The 19,033-nt window shown below is 38.6% G+C and overlaps 1 long non-coding RNA gene across 1 annotated transcript in view; it reads left to right on the top strand.

Annotated features, from left to right (window-relative positions):
• The window catches only part of LOC132362608 (uncharacterized), a 116,954-nt gene extending 101,639 nt beyond the window's left edge, over nucleotides 1–15,315 (top strand). The window contains exons 2-3 of the long non-coding RNA XR_009502408.1: nucleotides 12,304–12,354; nucleotides 15,217–15,315. This is a non-coding gene — a long non-coding RNA (uncharacterized LOC132362608). The remainder of the gene's footprint in view (nucleotides 1–12,303; nucleotides 12,355–15,216) is intronic.
• The last annotated feature ends 3,718 nt before the right edge of the window (nucleotides 15,316–19,033 follow it).

Here is a 19,033-nt window from a genome sequence, read left to right as displayed (position 1 = left end):
TGGTCCAGCCCAGGCCAGCCTCCAGCTGACTGCAATTCCAGCCACAGAACCTTGAGGGAGAGTAAAATGGTTGTCACTTAAAGCCATTAAGTTTCAGGACAGCTTGGTCTTCAGCAATAGGTAACAGAAGCATCAGGCAAGCGGCTGATTTATTCCAAGTTCACCTGCCCAGCCCTGAACCAGTCACCGTGGCCATGGTGGTGGGGTCTTGTGCCTCCTCGAGGACCGCATGGAGCAGGGGAAGAGAGCCTCACAGAAGGTCTGGGAAACTGTGCAGAAGAGACAACAAGTGTAGGTCCTGGAGCCTGGTAGAGACTGCAGAAAGCCAGCATAGCTCCTAGGGGAACAGGTGGAGGTTCTTCATATCCGGAATCATAGATTGTCAGAGTTAACAAGTTCAAGTCCAGTTCTTTCGTTTTACAGATACTATAATTAAGGCCCAGAGAAGACCATTTCTAGGGTCAAGATCTACCAGTCATCAGGCCAGAAGCCCAGTATCCCAGTTCCTCCTCTGGGTCTCTTTCTGTCGCCCCAGGTTTCCTCAGTGGTAATGGTTGGTGGGGTTGGGGTAGAGGTGGGGTGAGTGTGTGTGTTTCTGGGAATCTGACACGGGGTAGATTGGAGGGGCCTTGGGCTGGGGGTTTAGGGGGAGTGATGTAATCCTCCCAGAGGTCTGTGTGCTCCCAGTGCCCCTCTGGCCAGAGACCCGTGTTCGCACATGAATCAGCTGCCTGGATTTGGAGTGAGTCAGACCCAGCTCAGCTCCAGTCACCCCTGCTCCTCAGCCTTTACCAACAGAGATGATCGTTAAGCCAGGCAGCCCAGGACACATCTCTGAAGTGCTGTAAAATTTTCATAGGGGGGAAGTACTTACAGACAACATTTGGGACCTCAGGCTTCATGTAATGCCCTGTTTGATGTGAATTTGTGGCTCTTTAGACAATTTAAGATCAATTTTTGTGAAATTTCCCAGAACATTTTGTTTCCTCAGGCAAAAAATGGCTTTTGCTGCATGAACAGCAGTTGAGCGTCTGCTCCAGAGGAAGACGATCAATTGTGGCCTCTGACAAATCAATAAATATAGGTAGGAGGCAAGATTCTTCGTGTTCACTGCATCCATAATTCTCTTCCTTCCCATCACCACTGGAGACAGAGTTGTAGGATGTTCATTCTGAGGGAGAATTTAGAGTTTCTTTGGTTTACTGATGATTTCAGACATGGGAAAACAGGCTCAGAGAGGGTTAAGGGCTTGTTCTAGTTACACAGCAATTCTATGGATCCAGTTGGGACTAGACTCTCAGCTTCTGAGTCTGAGGCGAATCCTCTTTCCACAGCCCTGAAATCTTTTGGTGACTTTGGTGGCAGCTCTGACACAGGATAGAGAGTAGGTCATGAAGAAGGGAGATAGGGAGGATACTGCGTTTCCAAGGAAACTGATTTGTAGCAGGGGGACCACAGGGAGTGGAGAGAATGATCTAGATTTCTCCAGTAGAGACTCTGGACTTCAATATCTGTCTTTAGCCACAAAGAGGACACTTGGATATAAAATCTTTAGGAGGTTTTTATGCTCACAAGTCCCCATAGAGAATTAGCCACGCTATGTTTTGTTTTCTCTGGGTCCTGACCCACTTATCTGAGGTTTAGAGGGGTTAAACTGTTTACTCAAGATCGCACAGTCAGAAAAAGCTGATTCCATAGCCTGTGCCCTTTGCATTACCCTGTACTGCCTTTTAGGGGGGCAGGCATAGTCCTTACTGTAAATGGAATTGAAGGTATTTTGTCCCAAGGAAAAAAAATCACAGGGTAATGTAGAAGTTTATTTATATTAAATACTGCACAGTGCAGATGGCTGAGGATGTGAGCTTCAGGGCCAGGTTAAAGTCCAAGTTCCATCAGTTATGCGTGTTTGACCTTTGGGGTGCATTTGTCCCCTGCAAGATCTTATTTTACTTCTTATCTATACAATGGACATAAACATTTATTTCATAGTGTTGTCATGAGGGTAAAAATGAGAAAATGCTGGTCAATCACTTAACACTGTGCCTGGCACTCAAGTGCTCAAAAATGTTAGCTGTTATGTGATTTTATCATGCACAATATTAATTGGGGAACGGGGTGATGCAAGAAGGGAAAATGTAAAAGAGAAAAGATAACCTTTTCTTCATGCTTAATTTGGCTTCACGCACCGATTCCTTTGCATGTCCTGAGCACACGTCTGTCCTCCCTGGTGGGTTAGAGTAAATCAGCTCGTTTCGAAGGTGAGAGATGAGTGAAACTGTTCACTGGGAAACCCAACTGGATGTGCATAAAGGTACGTGTAAGAGGATAACCTTTGCAAGGTCATTTATAATAGAGAAAACCCGGAAATAACCTAAATGTTAGTTTATAAAGAACAGGTTACATCAGCTATGGTACATCACAGTTAATGCAGTTCAGTACTTCCATGTACTTAGGATAAATCACCTTTGATTCCTTTTTTTCCCCCTCTCACTCCCCACGTGAATGCCATCAGTAAATCCTGTTGACTCTACCTTCAAAATATATGCAGAATCTGACCAGTGCTCATTATCTGCTACCACCCTGATCTTAAACCACTGTCATCTGTCATAGATTTTTGCAGTCACCTTCGACCTAGTCTTTCTGCTTCCACTTTTGCCCTTTGCAGCTGCTGTCACATCCTCACTGTTTCTTGAACCTATTAGTTACATTCCTACCTCAGGACCTTTGCACAGGCTGTTCCTGCTGCCTGGAAAACTCTTTCCCACAATGTCCTCATAGCTCTCTTTCTCATCTACTCAAGCCTGCTTCCCAGTAAGGCCTGCTCTATCTACCCTGTTTTTAGTTGCAATCCACCCCACTCTGAGTTTAGTATTCCCAATCTCCTTTATCCTGTTCTATATTTTCCATAGCAGTTATCACTTTTTCATGTGCATATATTATTAACTTATTTATTAAGTGTATTGCCTCTTTCTCTCCGCTGGAATTTAAGCTCCATGAAGGCAAGTGTTTTTGCCTCTTTTTTTTTGCTTTTGTTGTTTACTGTTACATCCTCAGCACCTAGAATAGTTTCAAGCATGTAGTAGGTACTTAATAAATATTTGTTGAAGAATGAATGAATTCTTTACAATGAGTTAGTATGGAATCATAAAACCAATGAGGGGGATCTATCTGTATTGACATGGAAAGATCTCCAAGATATATTTTTAAATTAAATAAATCAAGTTGTAAAGCTATTAATATATATATTTAAACATAAATGAAATTATAATATATATCTGTATACATATGTATCTATGTATATATAACTTCATTTACGTTTAAAAAACAAAACCATCTATTTGTATCTGCATACATATGTATATAAATGCATAAAATGTTGGGAAGGCCACATTCTAGATGTATTAGTAACAGTTACTTTTCAAGAAGAGTGAAGGAGACCTTTTATTTTCTTCTTTATTCCTCTCTAATTTAAAAGATTTATCCTCTAAATGGCTGTATTCATGTATTACTTGTGTATGTTTTTCTAAATTGATGTAAATTTTGAAGCAATATGTGCAGAAAAGTTAGCACTCTTTGTTATATCTTCCTGGATCAACTAACCTGAACAGGTTGCTAACAGAGAGGATTGAAATGGATGGGGGTATCTCTGACCAGCTGATTCTTTGTGCCCACTTGACCTGATCCCCCCTCCCCAGACCCACGTACTTTCCCACCCTCGACTGTGAGCTCCTTAGTAGCAGAGCCCTAATTGTTTGGGTCACTGCCATAGCGCTGTTTTCTAGCACAGTGCTTTGGACTTGGGAGATGCAAAGTACGTAGCTGTTTAATTGAGGCAGTTCTTTCCTGTCCTCTGCGTTCTGGGATGCAGCCTCAGTTTGCTCTCCTACCTGCAGGTGGCAGTCTTCATCGGCTTGAGGCAGCCATGCTTCTTCCTAGAACAATGGTTCTACGTGCTTTCAGTAACACTTATTTCACAACACCCCTTTACTATTCTGGAATGAAATTACTAGATTAAATAATCCTCCTACTAACATAACTTTGAAAACCCATACAATGCCCTTGCTCTCATATAAAGAGAAATAAAGGAAAGTAATTGATAATAAAATGCTGTGTATTTTAATAGCAAATGCTTGGGTGTGATTTCCCTAGAAGATATCATGAAGTAGTTAGATGCTTTACCTGTGTCTAGGACCCCTGTAAATGCCACAGCTACAGGTGCTGTCTGATATAGGAGCGACATTTCAATCTGTGAAGCAGTTTTTCAAAATGTTATGTAATTCTTGGTAGAGCTCTGAATAAAACAAACTTCTCTTAATTTATATACATTTTCAGTCCCCCAAAATATATATTAAAGCCAAGCGTACTGCTCTCACCAAAACAAACAAACAGGTTCTAGGCTCCGATAATTATAAACAGGTGTTTAACCTATGTGGGAGTCTGAGATGTGGGACAATATCGTGTTGTGCAGAACTGCCCTTTATATTGCAGAATGTCTGCATCTCTGGCCTCCCACCCACTGACTGTGAGTACAGTACTGAAAAAGAAATGTTTCCACTCATTTCCATTATGCCCCTTAGGGGGCACTACTGGCCCCATTAAGAACTCTTGCACAGCTGTGCTGTCTAATAGGGTAGCCACAAGCAGAATGTGGCCAGTGAGCCTTGAAATGTGGCTAGCGGGACTAAAGAACTAAACTTTTAATCTAATTCAACTTACACATATACTTTTTTAAAAATAGATCTTCATTGGAGTATAATTGCTTTACAATACTGTGTTAGTCTCTGTTGAATCAGCCATATGCATACATATATCCCCATATCCCCTCCCTCTTGAGCCTCCCTCCCACCCTCCCTATCCCAACCCTCTAGGTCATCGCAAAGCACCGAGCTGATCTCCATGTGCTATGCTGCTGCTTCCCACTAGCTATTTTACATTCGGTAGTATGTATATGTCGACGCTATTCTCACTTCCCCCCACCTTCCCCCTCTTCCCCCATGTCCTCAAATCCATTCTCTACGTCTACGTCTTTATTCCTGCCCTGCCACTAGGTTCATCATTACCTTTTTTTTTTAGGTTCCATATATATGTGTTAGCGTACGGTATTTGTTTTTCTCTTTCTGAATTACTTCACTCTGTATGACAGACTCTAGGTCCATCCACCTCACTACCAATAACTCAATTTCCTTTCTTTTTATGGCTGAGTAATATTCCATTGTATATGTGTGCCACATCTTCTTTATCCATTCATCTGTCAATGGACATTTAGGTTGCTTCCATGTCTGGCTATTGTAGATACTGCTGCAATGGCCACGGCGGTACATGCCTCTTTTTGAATTATGGTTTTCTCGGGGTATATGCCCAGTAGTGGGATTGCTGGGTCATATGGTAGTTCTATTTTTAGTTTTATAAGGAACCTACATACTGTTCTCCATATTGGTTGTATCAATTTACATTCCCACTGACAGTGCAGGAGGGTTCCCTTTTCACCACAGCCTTTCCAGCATTTATTGTTTGTAGATTTTTTAATGGCCATTCTGACCAGTGTGAGGTGATACCTCATTGTAGTTTTGATTTGCATTTCTCTAATATTTAGTGATGTTGAGCATCTTTTCATGTGCCTCTTGGCCATCTGTATGTCTTCTTTGGTGAAATTTCTATTTAGGTCTTCTGCCCATTTTTTAATTGAATTGTTTGTTTTTTTGATATTGAGCTCCATGAGATGTTTATATATTTTGGAGATTAATCCTTTGTCCATTGTTTCATTTGCAAATATTTTCTCCCATTCTGAGGGTTGTCTTTTCGTCTTGTTTATGGTTTCCTTTGCTGTGCAAAAGCTTTGAAGTTTCATTAGGTCCCATTTGTCTATTTTTGTTTTTATTTCCATTACTTTAGGAGGTGGGCCAAAAAAGATCTTGCTGTGGTTAATGTCAAAGAGTGTTTTTCCTATGTTTTCCTCTAAGAGTTTTATAGTGTCTGGTCTTACATTTTGGTCTTTAATCCATTTTGAGTTTATTTTTGTGTATGATGTTAGGTAGTGTTTTAATTTCATTCTTTTACATGTAGCTGTCCAGTTTTCCCAGCGCCACTTATTGAAGAGGCTGTCTTTTCTCCATTGTATGTTCTTGCCTCCTTTGTCGTAAATTAGGTGAACATACATGCATGGATTTATCTCTGGGCTTTCTATCCCATAGCATTGATCTATATTTCTGTTCTTGTGCCAGTACCATACTGTCTTGATTACTGTAGCTTTGTAGCATAGTTTGAAGTCAGGGAGCCTGATTCCTCCAGCTCCATTTTTCTTTCTTAAGATTACTTTGTTTATTCGGGGTCTTTTGTGTTTCCATATGAATTGAAAAATTTTTTGTTCTAATTCTGTGAAGAATGCCATTGGTAGTTTGATAGGGATTACATTGAATCTGTAGATTGCTATGGGTAGCATAGTCATTTTCACAATATTGATTCTCCAATCCAAGAACATGGTCTATTTCTCCATCTGTTTATGTCATCTTTGATTTCTTTCATCAGTGTTTTATAGTTTTCTGAGTACAAGTCTTTTGCCTCCTTAGGTAGGTTTATTCCTAGGTATTTTATTCTTTTTGTTGCGATGGTAAATGGGATTGTTTCCTTAATTTCTCTTTCTGATTTTTCATTGTTAGTATATAGGAATGCCAGAGATTTCTGTGCATTAATTTTGTATCCTGCAACCTTACCAAATTCATTGATTAGTTCTAGTAGTTTTCTGGTGGCGTCTTTAGGATTTTCTATGTATAGTGTCATGTCATCTGCAAACAGTGACAGTTTTACTTCTTCTTTTCCAGTTTGTATTCCTTTTATTTCTTTTTCTTCTCTGATTGCTGTGGCTAGGACTTCCAAAACTATGTTGAATAAGAGTGGCGAGAGTGGACATCCTTGTTTCATTCCTGATCTTAGAGGAAATGCTTTCAGTTTTTCACCAGTGAGTATGATGTTTGCTGTGGTTTGTCATATATGGCCTTTATTATGTTGAGGTAGGTTCCCTCTATGCCCATTTTTTGGAGAGTTTTTATCATAAATCGGTGTTGAATTTTGTCAAAAGCTTTTTCTGCATCTATTGAGATGATCATATGGGTTTTATTCGTTAATTTGTTAGTATGGTGTATCACATTGATTTGCGTATATTGAAGAATCCTTGCATCCCTAGGATAAATCCCACTTGATTGTGGTGTGTGATCCTTTTAATATGTTGTTGGATTCTGTTTGCTAGTATTTTGTTCAGGATTTTTGCATCTATGTTCATCAGTGATATTGGTCTATAATTTTCTTTTCTTGTGAATATCTTTTTCTGGTTTTGGTGTCAGGGTGATGGTGGCTTCATAGAATGAATTTGGGAGTGTTCTTACCTCTTCAATTTTTTGGAAGAGTTTGAGAAGGATCAGAGTTAGCTCTTTTCTAGATGTTTGATAGAATTCGCCTGTGAAGCCATCTGGTCCTGGACTTTTGTTTGTTGGAAGATTTCTAATTACAGTTTCAATTCTTTACTTGTGATAGGTCTGTTTATATTTTCTAATTCTTCCTGGTTCAGTCTTGGAAAATGGTATCTTTCCAAGAATTTGTCCATTTCTTCGTGATTGTCCATTTTATTGGCATATAGTTGTTCATAGTAGTCTCTTATAATCCTTTGTATTTCTGCGGTGTCAGTTGTGATTTCCCCTTTTTCATTTCTAAGTTTATTGATTTGCGTCCTCTCCCTTTTTTTCTTGATGAGTCTGGCTAAGTGTTTATCAATTTTGTTTATCTTCTCGAAGAACCAGCTTTTAGTTTTATTGATCTTTGCTCTTGTTTTCTTTGTTTCTATTTCATTTATTTCTGCTCTGATCTTTATGATTTCATTCCTTCTACTGACTTTGTGTTTTCTTTGTTCTTCTTTCTCTAATCACTTTAGGTGTAGGGTTAGATTGTTTATTTGAGATTTTTCTTGTTTCTTGAGGTGAGATTGAATTGCTATAAACTTCCCTCTTAGAACTGCTTTTGCTGCATTCCACAGGTTTTGGTTGTTGTGTTTTCATTGTCATTTGTTTCTACGTATTTTTAAATTTCTTCTTTGATTTCTTCAGTGATCTCTTGGTTATTTAGTAGCACACTGTTTAGCTTCCATGTATTGGTGGTTTTTACAGTCTTTTTCCTGTAATTGATTTCCAGTCTCATAGTGCTGTGGTCAGGAAAGATGCTTGATATGATTTCAATTTTCTTAAGTTTTCCAAGGCTTGATTTGTGACCCAAGATGTGATGTATCCTGGAGAATGTTCTGTGTGCACTTGAGAAGAAAGTGTATTCTGCCACTTTCAGGTGAAATGTTCTATAAATATCAATTAAAACTATCTGGTCTGTTGTGTCATTTAAAACTTGTGTTTCCTTATTTATTTTCTGTTTGGATGATCTGTCCATTGGTGTAAGTGGAGTGAGAAGTCTCCTTCTATTATTGTATTACTGTCAATTTCCCTTTTTATGGTTGTTAGCATTTGCCATATGTATTGAGGTGCTCCTATGTTGGGTGCATATATATTTATAATTGTTATATCTTCTTCTTGGATTGATCCCTTGATCATTATGTAGTGTCCTTCCTTATCTCTTGTAAGAGCCTTTATTTTAAAGTCTATTTTATCTGATACGAGTATTGCTACTCCAACTTTCTTTTAATTTCCATTTGCATGGAATATCTTTTTCCATCCCCTCACTTTCAGTCTGTATGTGTCCCTAGGTCTGAAGTGGGTGTCTTGTGGACAATATATATATGGGTCTTGTTTTTGTATCCATTCAGCCAGTCTGTGTCTTTTGGTTGGAGCATGCAATGCATTTATATTCAAGGTTATTTTCGATATGTATGTTCCTATGACCATTTTCTTAATTGTTTTGGGTTTGTTTTTGTGGGTCTTTTTCTTCTCTTGTGTTTCCCACCTGGAGAAGTTTCTTTAGCATTTATTGTAGAGCTGGTTTGGTGGTGCTGAATTCTCTTAGCTTTTGCTTGTCTGAAAAGTTTTTGATTTCTCCACCGAATCTGAATGAGATCCTGCTGGGTAGAGTAATCTTGGTTGTAGGTTTTTTTCTTTCATCACTTTAAGTATGTGCTGCCACTCCCTTCTGGCCTGCAGAGTTTCTGCTGAAAAATCAGCTGTTAACCTTATGGGAATTCCTTTGTATGTTATTTTTTGTTTTTTCCTTGCTGCTTTTAATATTTTTTCTTTTGAATTTAATTTTTGTTAGTTTGATTAATATGTGTCTTGCTGTATTTTTCCTAGGGTTTATCCTGTATGGGACTCTCTGTTCTTCCTGGACTCGCATGACTGTTTCCTTTCTCATATTAGGGAAGTTTTCCACTATAATTTCTTCAAATATTTTCTCAGACCCTTTCTTTTCTCTTCTTCATCTGGGACCCCTATGATTTGAATGTTGGTGCATTTAGTGTTGTCCCAGAGGTCTCTGAAATTGTCCTCAATTCTTTTCATTCTTTTTTTATTCTGATCCTCTGCAGTTATTCCATCATTTTGTCTTCCAGCTCACTTATTTGTTCTTCTGCCTCAGTTATTCTGTCATTGATTCCTTTTAGTGTATTTTTCATTTCAATTATTGTGTTGTTCATCTCTGTTTGTGTGTTCTTAGTTCTTCTAGATCTTTGTTAAACATTTCTTGTATTTTCTCAGTCCATGCCTCCATTCTATTTCTGAGATTCTGGATCATCTTTACTATCATTACTCTGAATTATTTTTCAGGTAGATTGCCTATTTCCACTTCATTTATTTGGTCTTGTAGGTTTTTACCTTGCTCCTTCATCTCTGACATATTTATTTGCCATCTCATTTTTTTTCCTTTTTTTTTTTTATGAGCGGGATTGTGTACCTGTCTTACTGGTTGTTTGGCCTGAGGCTTCCAACACTGGAGTTTGTAGACTGTTGAGTAGAGCTGGGTCTTGGTGCTGAGATGAGGACCTCTGGGAGACCTCACTCTGATGAATGTTCCCTGGGGTCTGAGGTTCTCTGTTAGTCCAGTGGTTCTGACATGGAGCTCCCACCACAGAAGCTTCGGCCTGACCCCTGGCTCATGAACCAAGATCCTGCAAGCCGCGTGGGGCAGAAAAAGAAAAGGGGGAACAATAACAAAATAAAAAATAAAATTAGACTAGGAAACTAAAAGATATGTTAGAAAAAATATAAAAATAAAAATATAGGTGAAACAACAACCAGAATGTAAAACAGAACCACAATAGTAAAAAAGAGGAGGAGAAAAAAAAAAAAAAGGTGGAAAAGGCCTTGGCTGTGGAGGGCGGGGCCTAAGTAGGGTGAGGTTTGGGCAGTGGGCGGGGCCTATGCTTAGGATCCACGGGGCTGCAAAAGGCCCTGGGGGATGTGGGGGTGGGGCTTAGGCTCAACAGAACAGAAGGGGCCCAGACATACCTCCCGCCTCTGGTCTCAGAGGGTGGGGGGATCCCACCTGGGAGCTCAGCAGGCTCCCCCGGCCCCCAGTGGGTGGGGCAAATGCCCTCCACTCCTCTCCTGTTCCTCTCATTCTAGAGAGCCCCTTCCATCTGCCTCTGCTGATCTCCTCAGCCTCCCTCTTATGCCCCCAGGACACACGCAGCTCGAAAGGTACTTTGGAGAGCAAGGGACCAGCTTGGGAGCCCAGCAGGCTCCCTGTGCCCCAGTAGGTGAAGCAAATGCCCTCCCCTCCTCTCCAGCATTTTGGTCCCTCCCGCCTGCCTCTCCTGTTCTCTCCCGGCCTCCCTCCTACACCTCCAGGACCAACCTGGCCCAGAGGGGACCTCTGAGGGTGTATGACCCAGCCCAAGAGCCGGGCAGACTTCCCCAGCCAATTGGGCAGGGGAAATACTGGGCACTCTCCCCTTGATCCGAGCCCTGAGGCTCCCTACTGGCATGGGAACCCTTCCCCCCCCTTAGCCACCCCTCTGGGGCGCCAGTCCTGTATGGCTTCCACTTCTCCTCCCCCATCAGTCCCCCCACGTCTTACTGGTTTTCTTGGGGGTTCTTCCCATCTCCTTGGGTGTCGGTGTCCCCCCCTCTAGCGTCCAACAGGCACCCTAGTTGTGGGGAGATACGAACTCTGTGTCTTCCCACACTGCCATCTTGACTCCCTACACATATACTTCTAAACTGATGATCAAGTCCGTTACTGGAAGACTTTTAAGTGTGATTGGAACTACTTGGGTATGTGAATCTACTTCCTCAACTATCAATCTTATGAAATTTGAATACTGATAAAATATTTATAGTATTTCACTTGTTTCTTTGTACTTTTTTAAATGTTGCTAGTGGAAAATTTAAAAATATATATGTGGGTTACGTTACATACATATGTGTATTTCTACTGGAGGGTGCTGAAATCAAGAAAATTCAGGACCGTTTTGCAGCCTCTGACAGCTCTTCTTGCTTTCTGTCTGGTAGGAATGCACAGTAAGTCAGAAGTGAGAGAAGAGTTAGAAAAACAAGTTCCTTACTCTCTAGCTGGCAAACCAGGGGCCCTAGGGACAGGGTCTTTGCAATGGTAGAATAATCCCACGTGATTATTATTTTTTAATGAAGTCCCAGATTTTAGCCTGTGGTTTCTGGCAGGGTTAATGTTTTTCCACTACACTCACCCTCTGCTTGGTCCTCTGGGAACCTTCCCTTTACCTTCTGACATGGGGGTTTTGGCCTGTGATGCAAAGACTTGTGCCAGCTCTGCTCAGAGGCAATGAGGAAAAGGCATTTCAAAGTGTAAGGAAGATGGCTTATCTTTCCATTCTGGTGAATTACAGATAATACAGGTGGTTAAATTTCAGAACAAACTATGGGGTCTCCTCTGAGACAGAACATAGAGACCCAACCACACTGGCGGCTAAGTTACATTCCAGCCACAGAGAGGCCTCACTGATCATATATTCAAAAGTCTATTACGGGTTTTAGATTATGACTAGACTTCTTAAAATTATTTTCTATCCTGCTTTTTTAAAAAATATGTATTTATTTATTTGGCTGCAGTGGGTCTTAGTTGTGGCTCAAGGGATCTTTCATTGCGGCACGTGAGCCTCTCTCTAGTTGTGGGCGTGGGCTCCAGAGTGCACGGGCTCAATAGTTGAGGTGTGTGGGCTGTCTAGTTGTGGCGTGTGCGGGCTCTAGAGCCGCGGGCTTAGTTTCCCCGTGGCATATGGGATCTTAGTTCCTTGATCAGGGATTGAACCCTCATCCCCTGCATTGGAAGGCGGATTCTTAACCACTGGACCACCAGGGAAGCCCCCTCTATCCCACTTTTAAAGAATTGACCTTTTTCCCCCAGGTGGTCAATTTGATGATGTGAGAGAAGCATGAACTTTGGGGTCAGACCTGGGTGAGTATGGCAACTGACATTTCGTGTCTCTGGGACCCTGTGCAGATAACATAACCTCTCTGAGCTTCAGTTTCCAGTTTTCTTACCTGTGAAATACCTCTCTCACACATAGCAAATGCTTAATAAGCTGTAATTGTTTTTCACTATGAAGAGGGTGAGAGTCAGAGGTGGGGAGAATTTCTAAGCAGATAGGCATCTTCTAACAGCATCTCTGAGACTTTTTTCTCAGAACACTGGTTTCCTGAAATAGAATTCCAACAATAAAAAGAGGTTTGTGGGCACTACATTTTGGAAATGGTGTATCCCCTGGTGGAAGTTGACAAAGTACATTAGTATATTTAACATTCTAAGAAGTCCTGCAGTAAAGAAATTAGTTTAACTTGACTTAACCCATAATTTCCCAAACTTATTTTGTTAGGACTTTTTTTCCCAAGAAATAATTTTAGCTCTGTCGGTCACACTTTGGGAAATGATGGCATGGAAGAAAATGTCTTACCCTCTAATCAGAGCCCTTGATCTCACACTTTGGATGGGCTGGTCTCCTCATCAGATTGTCCTGTGATATGGGGGAAGACAAGTCACCAGACTATGTTCCATATCACCTAGGTCCGTAATGAAAAACTCATTCCTGTGGGAGCTTAGACAACCTTGTAAACTTAAAAAAAATTGGTGACATGAGATATGAGTCTTTTGAAGTATTGCCTTGGAAATTTCTATTTTGGTTGTGATAGAGTAGAGGTACTCTAAACTTAGATTTTGTTTTTAACATTTTTTATAAAGTTGCATGAACCCTCACAACTCTTGGAATGATCAGTAACTATAATAATGTTCTGCCATAACAATATTTCAAAAGGAAATGCCAGACAGGGGTTTAAATACACACACACACACACACACACACACACTCTGCGTAGTAATGTATGAGCAGATTAAAAGGATATGTTTAATTTATAAGCCCTACTCTGATTAGAAATGATAGATGTGGAAAGATCTCTAAAGGATAACGTTCACACTCAATTTGCAATAATTGCACATTTCTTTCATCAGGATACATATTTAATATAATCTCCCAAATCCCAAAGTACACATAAAAATAAAGTCCAGTAAATGACATCAGACAGGACAGGATAAAAATTCTACTCCAAGAAGATTCAGAATATACTAGGTGTAAATCAAAATGCATACAAGCAAACATAGATATCTGTGAATATTTTTCTAAGTGCATTATTTGCCCCCAATTTTTATCATAAACATTTCAAACATTAAAAAATTAGAAGAATAGTATAATAAACAACCATAAAGAATTGTTAATATTTTTTCCATTTTTTTACTTTATATATATGCATATGTATTTAAGTATGCATATATACTGAAAGGATAAGCTTTTTTATAATAAATTGCTGACATCATGACATTTCACTTTAAATATTTTAGCATGTATCTCCTACAAAAAGAACATTCTCACACATAATCACATAGTGTTATCCTGCATATGAAAATGAAGAATAATTCTCTAGGTCCCTCTGATACCAACTCTAGAGTCAAGTTTCTCCAGGAACCAGCCAAGGTTCATGCATTAAATTTGGTTTTATCTCTTTAAATCTAAAATGTCCCACTCATCCCAACATTTTTCCCCAGCATATTGACTTTTTGGTGAGACCAGTTGTCTTGTAAGATGTCCCACATACTGGCTTTGTCCATCTGTTTCCTCTTGGGGTCATTTCACTCGTACTTCCATCAACTGTGTTTCTTGTAAATGAAAAGTTAGGTCTAAAGTCTTGATTACATAAATATTAAATACTTTTGGCCAAAATACCTCATCAGTAGGGTGATCATTTATTCCCATTTGTCTCCTGTCCCAGTGTAACTATAAATAGTGCCTTTCAGTGCCAAGAACGTCTTGGTTTGGACACCCCATCTGTAAATGAAGCATCCCATTAGGAGACACAGAATGTCAGTTTGTCCCACCATTAGGGACACCACGTCTAATCACCTGGTTAGGTGTCCATCAGAGCTTTTAAAAATTAATGAGCCCCATAATGAGATTATAAATTGATTGATTTTGTTATTAAGTCATCTCTACTTTCAATAACCCATCAAAATTTTCTGCATCTGGGTACAATCATGAGTAAATGATTCTACCTTAAATTTGACTTAAGTTAAAATCACTTCTTTTTGTATTAAAATGGTATGAAAAATATATATTTTTACAATAAAATGATATGATTTCCTATTAGTTGAGTTCATCCAGAAGAAAAATGGCAGTGGTTGAAGATTTAATTTTCTCCAGCCAATTGTATAAATTCATCTGTATTTTAAAATGTTAGGCACAGTTTACTTTTAAAAAACCTGTTTTTTCCCTAATATTAAAATCACTATTAGCTAATTATGAGAAATTTAGAAAAATACAGAAAAGTATAAAAAAGAAAATAAAAATCACCCCTAACTACCTTCTCAGACAGAACCATTTTTAACATTTTAATGGATTTACTTTTGTCTTTTTCTTGTATACAATTTTACATAGCAAAGTCTATATCACAGAACAAAAAATTTTGTGTTACACCTTTTCTCACTTAATTTGTTTCATAAGTATTTTTCCATATTATTTCAAGCTCTGTAAATCTTTTTAAATGACTACATAATCTTTCATTTTGTGGAATTCCTGCTGTTGAACATTTAAGTTGTTTTCGAATTTTTTTCCTACTGTGAATAATTTATCCATACAAATATTTTTCTCCACTTGAAATTATCTCCTTAGGAGGGCTCCTAACCACTTCCGGTTTGGCACTGATAGATTTGAATTGAGTTTTGCTCAAATAAACTCTTAAAAATTTTAATATGCCTCAGTTTATCTTTTCACAGGTCTGGGGACATAAGAGGGAACCCAAGGAGACCCCCGAAGGCCCTCAGGAACAACGAACGACAGCAGTGAAGGCACCTGCAGAGCCCCTTGCGTTGCTGCTTCCTCCCTGCCTTTGGAGGTGGTGGGTAAGGTCCCTCCATCCACAGCTTCTGCATTATGAGCTTTCAGACTTTATTTGAACATTTCTTTCTGGAAACTGCTGAAGTTGGCCTGTGTCTACTTGAGAAACCAGACTGGGTCCAGGGTTGGACTGGTTCTGACTTAAACTGGACTGGGTCCAGTGTGAAGCCTCAGTTTCTGGTGACCAGGAGGAGTCCCGCTGGGACACCCCACTCTCTCTGGGGCCTGCATATGGCATCCTGGGAAAACTGGCAGAAGCCCACAAAGGGTAAGAATCCTTACCAAAGTCAGCTCGCCCAGATCTCTGTGGTGTCTGCTCAAGAGGGGAAGGTAAAATTTCACGTTGTCCCTTCCTTTCCAAATCCAGATTGGCAGGAAAAAAACAGTTATCAATCCTTGGTTTCCCAGGGACATCTATTGCCTTCTTGTTTGTCTCAATTTGTGTCCTGAGAACTTGGCTTGACATCTGTTAGGTGGGGCCCCCACAATATGACCGTACAGGACTGTGGGTTGCACTCCATTTGCAGCTAGGGTCCTACCGACTGTTGTCAGCTCTCAAGGGAATTTTCTAAGTCTTTCTTTTTCTTGCTTATCTTTGGGAGGAGTCCTGAGTCTTGGGGAGGATCGTATCTTTTGCACCCTCTTTGGGGAATGCCTCTTCATCCAAGGGGTTGTTCAATACTACCAGGAAAATTTACTATTTGCCCTGATTGAAAGCTAACAAGACATTCAAAAGGGCTTTTTTTGTTGTGTGTGTATGTGTTTGTTTGTTTTTAATAGCTCTATGGTCAGAAGTTGGCCAAATATATATTCAGAGCCTGGTAGGAACTTTTTTTTTTAGGCCTTCTCTCCTAGACTAAAATGAAACTGTGTATCCAGAGGGAAAGAAAATATTTTGAAGCCCTTGTGAAAGGGTTTACTCAAGCATTTCAATGACACATGGCTCTCAAGCTATAACACAGGAATCTTTTGGTTTACATCTTAGTTGAAGATCTTCTCCCTGATATAACCAAGCAAACAGGATGATGTAGTTGGGTGGGTGGGTCAACCTCTTGGTTGTGCAACCCAATTCTTTAAAGAATTAAAAACAACTGTGCTTGTCTTACAAATTGAGTCTTGACGAGAACAGAAATTCGGCTCTAGAAACAATTTGAAGCCACCTATCCTTTTTTTATCCAGTCCAAGAATATCCCCTGTTCATCTCAAAAGGCTTGCTGATATTGTGGAAGATCTGGGTTTAGGGGGAAAAAGAGTCCTTTTTGGAGATAGCCCTTCCTTTCTCTGTGCCTTTGAGATGTAAATGTTCTACCTGGTCTTCTCTAGGAACCTACAGCCATCTCTTGAGATGCAAACTTCAAGGAGGTAATTCTGATCTAGAAAAACAAAAATTTTTTTTGGAAATTAGCTGAATTAAAAGTCTTGAAGTCTTTACCACAAATATTAGTAAGAGCCTTAGCCATCAGAGAGGTAACCTTAACTTACTCTATTCACCAGAAACACAATTTGTATCCAAATGTTCTTTTATAAACTAGTGAGTTTTATATTATTGTACCCATCTCATGGTTAAAATTTTAAAATGAAAGCTATAAGAGTTCTGCATTTGTCTGTATGTTTATGTATGTCTATGTATGTATGTTATAGATATGTGGTATTTTTCTACCTCCTAATGGTATTGCCAAAATTAATCGGTAAAGAGCTCTATTTAATTGGCTTAAAGACAAACAAACATTTATATAAATCAAGTATACTCTCAGAAATATAGAAACTAACCCAAATGTCTTTCAATTTCATGTGATCTAGGATAATCTTTGACAAATAAAAGCTAGTTTAAGCCTGTTGGTTTAATTAAAACAGGCATGTCTTTAGAGTTACAGTATTAAATAGAATGCTTTCATTCTACCTAGGTTTACTAAAAGTCAAATAAGCTCATGTCTTCTCTGTTATAGAATTTGTCAGCAAGAAAGATAACTTAAGATGACGGTTAGCTGTTTAATGTCTCATGAAATTTTCATGAGTAATCTAAACATAATTGTTAGGAACAGGTAAGTTAAATAGATGTAAGTAAGGTTAAAGCTTATAAATAAACTTTTCAACAGTAATAATGCTTTAAGATATGTCTACTTAAAAATAATTTCCAAAATATTTTTGATAAATTGAAACCTTAAAGTTATGTTGAGATCAGTTAAATGATGGATATCATTGAATAGCCAGATCATTTCCAAGTAAAATAAAGTACTGAAACATAAATTACTGACATAGGTTTATCCACTTTTGACTTCCTTTTAGAGAGGAGCTAAAGATATTTGGATCTATTAGTAGACACGTTTTGTAACACATTGAAAATTTTACTATGAGGAAGAATATACTTCTAGAAATTGTGAAATATATTTATGAATTGGCCAATCCACAGAATGCTACTGTAACAGTCCACAATCGCTTACTTCTTAGTTTTTATTAGGAATAAAGGATTCTAAGGGTTAAGGATTCTAATCAATAAATGTAATTAAAACTACTTAGAAAAATAAAAGTTAAAGGAAACAACTGTGTGAAAAGTAGGTAAGGAAAGTAAAATGACTGGTTGTTCCAGATGAGGAAGAGAAAAACGTAGGACAAAACCTGAATGGATATTTAAAAAAAAAAGAAAGTTGTAAAAGTTCTGTGGAAAAGAATCTTGGAAAAGGAATTTTATGTGTGGTCAAGCTGACTAAAATGAGAATGGATTTATTTAAAATTTTAAAGTATGAGTTTTAATATTAGACGTACACTGGTACAGAATTAGAATTTGGCTTTCTCTCTGTTAAAAGGACAGAGTTTTCTTGGAATGTTGGTTTCCTCTTGATTGTGAAAGTTTGTTGTTATTGTTGTTGTTGTTTAACTTTTTGGGTAATCTACCTGGAAAGCAAAGATTTGGTGTCTTCCAAAATAATTTATTGTGCTTTACTTTGTCTTTATCAGGTCTTTGATTACTTAAGAAAACCCAGTCTTCTCAATATTAAAAGATCTAAGTTTTGTTTACAGCTTTGTAACCTTCTGTGTTTGCTTTTAAAATCTTCTACTGTCAATTTAGTTAAACTGATAATTAAATATTATTTCATAATGATATGAGATCCTATTTAGTCAAATGTTCAAACCTTTTGACATTTTGACAAACTTCCCAAAATCAAAATATAAGTGCAGTCTTTTTGACCTCAAAGTAACTTTGAAATTTCCCAGAGGAAGCCTGGAAAATCTCATAGGATTTGTTTCTCACCTTGTAAAAGAGAGATGTTAAACTAATTATGTTTTTTTGGTATGTTAAATTATGTGGGGTGCATTGTCAAATAGTAAGGAATGACAAACCTTCTTAGGTTATATGTTTTTGGATATATGTTACTAATATAGGTATTCTAGAAATTGTTTAAAGTTTCTAGAAATTTGCCAACACTCTAATAGTCCAATTATTATCCTAAATTATTGTATACTATAGAGATAACTATATTTCCTTATCAAATGCACTCTCATCAGATCTTAGTCCATGGCCATTTTAAAGTTTTTTTTTTTAATCATTTACAGTTATTGTCTTACTGTGATGCTTTTGCAAAGGTGTTTCATCTTTAGAGAGATTCATGGGAAGGACTCTGACAAGTACTCTAGAATGTAAGTTTCTGATAAAGACCATAAAAGTGACTTGGGTGAGAATTTCCAGAACTAATGGGA

This window comes from Balaenoptera ricei, chromosome 3 (genome assembly GCF_028023285.1).
Source record: "Balaenoptera ricei isolate mBalRic1 chromosome 3, mBalRic1.hap2, whole genome shotgun sequence".
Taxonomy (NCBI): Eukaryota; Metazoa; Chordata; class Mammalia; order Artiodactyla; family Balaenopteridae; genus Balaenoptera; species Balaenoptera ricei.
The sequence above is the reverse complement of the archived record's forward strand: the minus strand, read 5'-3'. Positions and strand labels throughout refer to the sequence as shown.